The sequence below is a fragment of the Martes martes genome (genome assembly GCF_963455335.1).
Source record: "Martes martes genome assembly, chromosome: 2".
NCBI classification, from domain to species: domain Eukaryota; kingdom Metazoa; phylum Chordata; class Mammalia; order Carnivora; family Mustelidae; genus Martes; species Martes martes.
The window spans coordinates 194,391,951-194,398,899 of record NC_137889.1 but is presented as its reverse complement, the minus strand read 5'-3'; positions in this window follow the sequence as shown (position 1 = coordinate 194,398,899).

Below are 6,949 nucleotides of genomic sequence, written 5' to 3'. Positions count from 1 at the left end.
TGAGTTATGGCTTAGAATGAAGTTCCCCTCCCTATTAACGTGGTCCAAGAAATGTTATTTGCACACTACATTGCCTAGCTCTGCCCCAATTCCCTTTGGTGAAAACTTGACCCAGGACTCTCTGTTCCACAGTTGTCTTCCGGGTCTCAAGTTGTTCCCTGAGTCATCGCTTGTCTTATCACAGTGCCACTATTTGGATAACACAGTTTGTGTCCTAGATAATGGGGTTCAGGTTTTGGAAATGTTGTTCCTATACCTAATTTCTTAGCATCCAAAATTTTAATTGCTGAGCATCTAATTTCTGGGTCTCCACAGATGAAAGGTCTGTCTACATTGGTCTCCCTAAGTTTCTCCCATGGCAACTGCAGTTCTGCTCTGAGAGCCTGGACTGAGTCTGCAACTTGCTTCCTGTGGAGTATCCTCCCTAATCTCAACAGCCTCTTCCAAAATTCTGAGAATTGACTATTGCCCTGGGATTGTCCCCATCTGGGAAATTCACTTACCTCATTTTGTGAATTTTTTTTGTAGAATTTCCCAAACTGCTACCTCAGGGGGAGTGTCTGGGCTGAATCTCCACTTTGCCCTTCAGACCCCATATCCCTTCTGTGTACCATCCCACGCATATGGCTTTCAACTTGGGCTCTTTGATAAATTCTTCCTTGGAACATTTGTTTCTCAGCTCCAGCTCTGCTTTAGATGTAGTTATCTATACCTCCATGTACAGCAGGGTCTTTTGCCTGCAGGTACTATCGACATGTGCCAACTTGTATGCCACACCCAAGCTCCCAGACTCAAGCTTGGTTTGAGCCCCCCGGGCCTAACTTGTTCTGGAGAAGAGTTCTGACACATGATAGACCCCTTGAGCCATAACCGAGAGAGGTATGATAAAATCTGATGACAGTATTTTGCCTTCACAGGTGAATTTGCAGATGGAATAGTGCCTCAAGCATGTATCTTCTCTCTTCCCTAGCTCCAGCAGGGGATTCATCTAATGCCAACTGCAAACCTCTGGGAGTGAGATATACAAATATATAAATAAATATATAAATATATAAATATATATATATATATATACACACACACACATATATATATATGTTTTTGGAGACAGTTGTTTTGATAGGTTTATTATAATATGTATTATAAATTATTTCAGAGTATGAAATTTGTTTGTATGTTCCTTAGAAATATGTTTAGTGGTAGTTAATCTTGAATACCTAAGGGTATTGTGAACTAGTTCCAGTTTTCTAGAATACGCTTGACAACAAGGAAGTAAAGCCAATCATGATGTATTTGCCCTTTTTATTTTGATTATTAAGTTAATGTGACACAAACTTCTGATTATATAGTTTACTTTTGAAAAATAAAGAAGTGTCTGTCTGAACTAGTCTTTAATCTGGGTGATAGATAGGCTGCACTAACTGCCTTCCCCAGTAGGATAGGATAATTTCTATTTTCCCTAATTTTCCATTGTGGAAATAGTTTGTGTAACTGGACTTTATTCAAACAAATTGAGTAAATTTTAACTATGCCCCAGGTATTTTTCTAGGCATTGTACATAAAGTAGAGAAACAAATAGAATTTAGATTTTCCTTTACGTTTCTTATAGGTTGTTGCATCTGATCCAAATGCCAACATACTGTTTGCTCTCATCAACTCATGTTTCACACCACATGGTAGCACTCCTACTAGAATTCCAGTTTCAGAAGTATGTGATATCCTTAAAAACTGCCACCAAATTAATTTTCCTAAAATAATGCTTTTATCCTATTCAACAATCATCTATATAGTTTTTCCTATTCAACAATCATCTATATAATTTTAAAACAAACAAATTACAATAATCTCATTCTACTTTTCTCTTACCAAAGCAATACTGTAAGGATAGTAATAGCAAATATCTATGATGAAATTACTCCCACATCCATGGCCCCTCACTAATTAATTCAAAAACTATTTTCCAAGAAATCAAAATGTGTCTTAAAAATTATTTCACATCAGGGCATTTGAAGCAAGTACTAGCACTTATTCAGAGTAGGTGTCATTATTGATAAAAGGAAAAGAGCCACAAAACTCCCAAGGGAAAGGCATTTTAAACATGGATTTTCCTTTCGTGAAACGCTTAAACTTTGGAAAACCAAACAAATCAGATTTTAGTTTTTCATCTGTAAAATAATGTAATTGGTTCATGTTTCCTCCATATTCTAAAGCTCTATGGCTATACTTGCCTCTTGCTTCCATAACCAAACTGTTTTAATCAGCGCCTGAATGTTCTTTGTGCTTCCTGTACCAGCGCTTCTGTTCACATCAGGACTTTTTCCTTCCAACCTTATTCTCACAAACACCCAGAATTCCACATTTCTACTTCTTTAGAGTAAAAGCCCAAATCTGATTTCACTTCAGCCAAGAGTTCTCTTACCACCCTTTCACAAAGAAACTTCTTCTATCCGAGTCTTTGGTATTTGTCCCCTGGATAGTTTATCCATAAGTTACTAACTAAAGTGTTATTATCCTAAAGCACCATTATTTCTTTGGAGTGACCTACCTATCAACAAATTAAGCTTTGTTCATTGAAGAAAAGGACAGGCTTTTACCTATAGTGCTTCCACAATGCTTGGCTCCATGTTCTGAATGATGACATTTAGAGTCACTTGAATTCATCTAATAAAGTTCATTTGTAAACCTCTTTTTTGCAAATTCATAAACTATTTCAATACACATCAAATGACGTGAATTAAATAAACATAGCATATATGTATTGCATTAAAGATCAAGGCACTTTTCCATGCTAGATTAAATTGTAGCCTCAGACTCCTTCTTACCACAACACTCTATTGATATATTAATTCACTGAGGTTGGTATATGTGATCATCAGTTTTATATGTCAAGTTGTCTAGGCTATACTACCCAGCTATTTCACCAAACTTGGATATAGGTGTTCTTGTACAGGCATTTTGTAGACATGGTTAATATCTACCATTAGTTGACTTTATATAGGAACTTATCATTGATAGTCTGTGTGGGCTTGATCCAATCAGTAGGAACTGAGATATCCTGAGGAAGAAGAAATTCAAAAATTCCATTTAAGGAATGCAGTATCAGCTGCTGTCTTAAGGTCTGAAGGCCTGCCTTACAGATTGCAGACTTGCCTAACTAGGTCCTACAATCATACAAACCAACTCTTTGCAATAAATCTCTTAATATATACATATATGTGTATGTGCATGTATGTGCATGTATGTATATATACATATATGTGTATAACACATATGTAATGTATGTATGTTCTCTCTGTGTGTGTATATATATCCCAAGTGGTTCCAATTTATGTGACAAAAATGAAACATCAAAAATCACCAAAAGAATCAAAAATGTTAACAACTTATTGGATGACAACTCTATTAGGTCTTCCTTCCTTGTTATTTGTTCCAAGCAAAGAACTGAAGTCCATCTGATGTTGAAAGAATTTTCTTCCCAAGAATTACAATACTTTGTCTTAATTTCTAAGAAGGATGAAAGATCTCTATGCTGAAAACCATAATATACTGATGAAAAAAAATCAAAGAGAACACAAATAAATGGAAAGGCATCCCATGTTCCTGGATTTTAAGAATTAATATTGTTAAAATGTAAATACAACCAAGAGCCATCTATAGATTCAATGCAATCTCTATCAAGATCTCTGTCACGATTCCAATGGTATTTTTTACAGAAGTAAAAAAAAAAAAATGCTCAAAGAATGTATGGAATGACAAAAAATCCCAAGCAGCCAAAGCAACCCTGAGAAAGAAGAACAAAGCAGGGGATATCACTCTTTTTAATTTCAGGCTATACTATAAAGCTATAGTCATCAAAACAGTATGATACTGGCATAGAAACAGACAAATAGACCAAAGGAACAGAATTGCAAGCCCAGAAATAAACCCAAGCATATATAGTCAACTAATACTTGACAAAGGAGCCAAGTATAGTCACTGGAGAAAAGATGTCTTTTCAACAAGTGGTGCTGGGATAGATATTCATATGTAAAAGAATGAAACCAGATCTATGTTTTACACCACTCATGAAATTAATTTGAAGTGAATTAAATCTTAAATGTAAGACCTGAGATCATGAAACCCTTAGAAGAGAACATAGGAACAATTCTCCTTGCCATGGGGCTTGGTAATGAATTTTTGGAGATGACACCTAAGGCACAAGCAATAAAATACAAATAAAAATAAATAAGTGGGAATACATAAAACTAAAAAGCTTCTGCACAACAAAAGAAACCATCAATAAAGCAAACACACAACCTACAGAATAAGAAAAAATATTTGTTAACCATATAACTGGTAAAGGATTAATATCCAAAATACATAAAGAACTCATACAACTCAACAGCAGAATAACAACAACAAGAAGAAAGAAACAAAAAAATACTCCAAATAATAGATGGGCAAAGCACCTGAATAGACATTTCTCCAAAGGAGATATACAAAAGGCCAAGAAAATATACTCAACATCATTAGTCCTTAAGGAAATGGAAATTAATTTAATGGAAATTAATATAAGAATGAGGTATCACCTCATGTCTGTTAGCATAGCCATCATCAAAAAGATAAGAGATAACAAATGCTGTTGTATATGTGGAGAAAAGGGAAACTCTGTGCACTCTTGGTGGGACTGTACAGCCACCATGGAAAACAGTAAGGGAAATCCTCAAAAAATTAAAAATAGAACTATTATATATGACCCAACAATTCCACTTCTGGTAATACACCTAAAGGTAACAAAAACACTTAGTTGATAAGATATCTGTACCCCACATTCTAAGCAGCATTATTTACAATACCCAAAATATGGGAACAACCTAAGGGTCCATTGCTTATGTATATAAAGTAAACATATTTTTACAATATTTACAATAGGCAAGACATGGAAAAATCTAAGTGCCCATCAACAGATGACTGCATAATGAAAACGTGATATATATATATATATATCTATATATACACACACATATATATACATACACTGTATAGCCATAAAATATAAAGAAATTTTACCTTTTGCAAAACATGGATAGAATTTGAAGGCATTATGCTCAGTGAAATAAGTCAGACAGAGGAAGACAAATACCATATGATCTCACTTATATGAGGAATCCAAGGGAAAAAAGCAAACAAACAAACTCATAGCAAAACAAATGAAATTCGAGGTTACCAGAGGCAGAGAATGGTGGGAGAGGGAATTTTAGGAAGGTGCTTATAGGTACAAACTTATAGTTATAAGATAACTAAGTACTAGAGATGTAATGTGCAACATGATAACTACAGCTAACACTGCTTGTTATAAATAGGAAAGTTGTTAGGAAAGTATATCCTAAGAATTTTCATCAGAGGAGAATTTTTTTCCCTTTCTTCTTTTTATTTTCCTTTCTTCTTTTCTTTCTAATGTATGTATATGAGAATATGGATCTTAGCTGGACCCACTGGACTCATTTACATGATATGTAAATCAAACCAGCATGCTGCATGCCTTAAACTTATGCAGGGATATGTATCAATTATTGCTTAATAAAACTGGAAGAAGATAAAGTGAGAAAACTGAAACTTAAATTTAGGATTCAATCTAAGTCTGTTTTACTCCAAAATGTCATCCTTAGCAATTCTGAAAATACATAGAATTATATATAAATAATCTCTTTTGGATATTAGATATTAGATTGACTCTCAAAATACTATCATAAACATATTCATGTAAAGATACCCAAGCTGACAATGTAAACATTCCAAGCTCTATCCCCTTTCAGAGACCTACTGTTGCAGAGACACTGCCTGCAAACCTGTGAAAGATTAGATTTGTGAGAATGTCTTCCCCTTATAAGCTATGGTATAATTGGTATTTGTTTATCATTTTTAAAAAGATAGCACAGTTCAAGCTCATCTAAATTAATGTATGTTTTGAGTGTTGATTTAAAAACTCACTAATTAGAAAGGAATGTTTCTGGTACAATGCATAGAGTCCAAATACATGACTAATAACATAGTTTTTGTAAAGCAGCCTATTCATAAAACGAGGACTGACTGTACTCTGTCCTGTTCTCTCTTATTCAGGGAGGAAGAGAACATGCTGTCATAAATCTTGTTGAGAAACTTCTAATGCAAATTTGAATAGGGGAGGAAAAGGACAAAATATTTCCTTGTAACTTGTATCCCTTATATCTCCCCTCTTTCTCTAGTCCTATGAACAGGAGTATCAAAATTTTTGAGTAGATTGAAAACACTTATAAAGAAAGTAAAAATTCTTGTGGTTCTCCTTAGAGATTCTAAGGTAGCCTAGACAGTGAGCTCGGACTATGCATTTTATTTAAATACCAAAGGTAATTCAGGGGCTATATTACCTATTGCATTTTCCAAGTGATGAAGACAAACTATTGTTTTCCAAGTAACTACCAGATGGATAGATGATAGATAGGCAGATAGGATGATAAATGATAGATAGATAGATAGATAATAAATGATATAGATAGATAATAGATTAGGTGATAGATGGATAGATAGATAATAGATGGGTCATACAGATAGATGATAGAGATAGATAATGATAGATGGATGATGCATAGAAATACATAGCTATAGATAGATAGATGACAGATGATAGAGAGATAGATAGATGATAGATAGATAGATAGATGTAACAGCTATCAAGACACTCTTGTACTGACTGGATTTATATCTGGAAATGTAAAAAAAAATAAGTAAATAAAACTTAAAACTGGTGAGTTAATATAATTTGAAAGGAACAAGTTCAGTGAATTTTTGTTTTTGAAGTTTAGTGAATTATACAGCTCTACCACAGGCCTTTAGCCAAATGTATACTACATACATTTCAAAATAAAAGAAATTAGTAACTTTTCCAGCACAGTTTGCTCAATGTGTGACCTTACACTAGCTTGAAAAACTG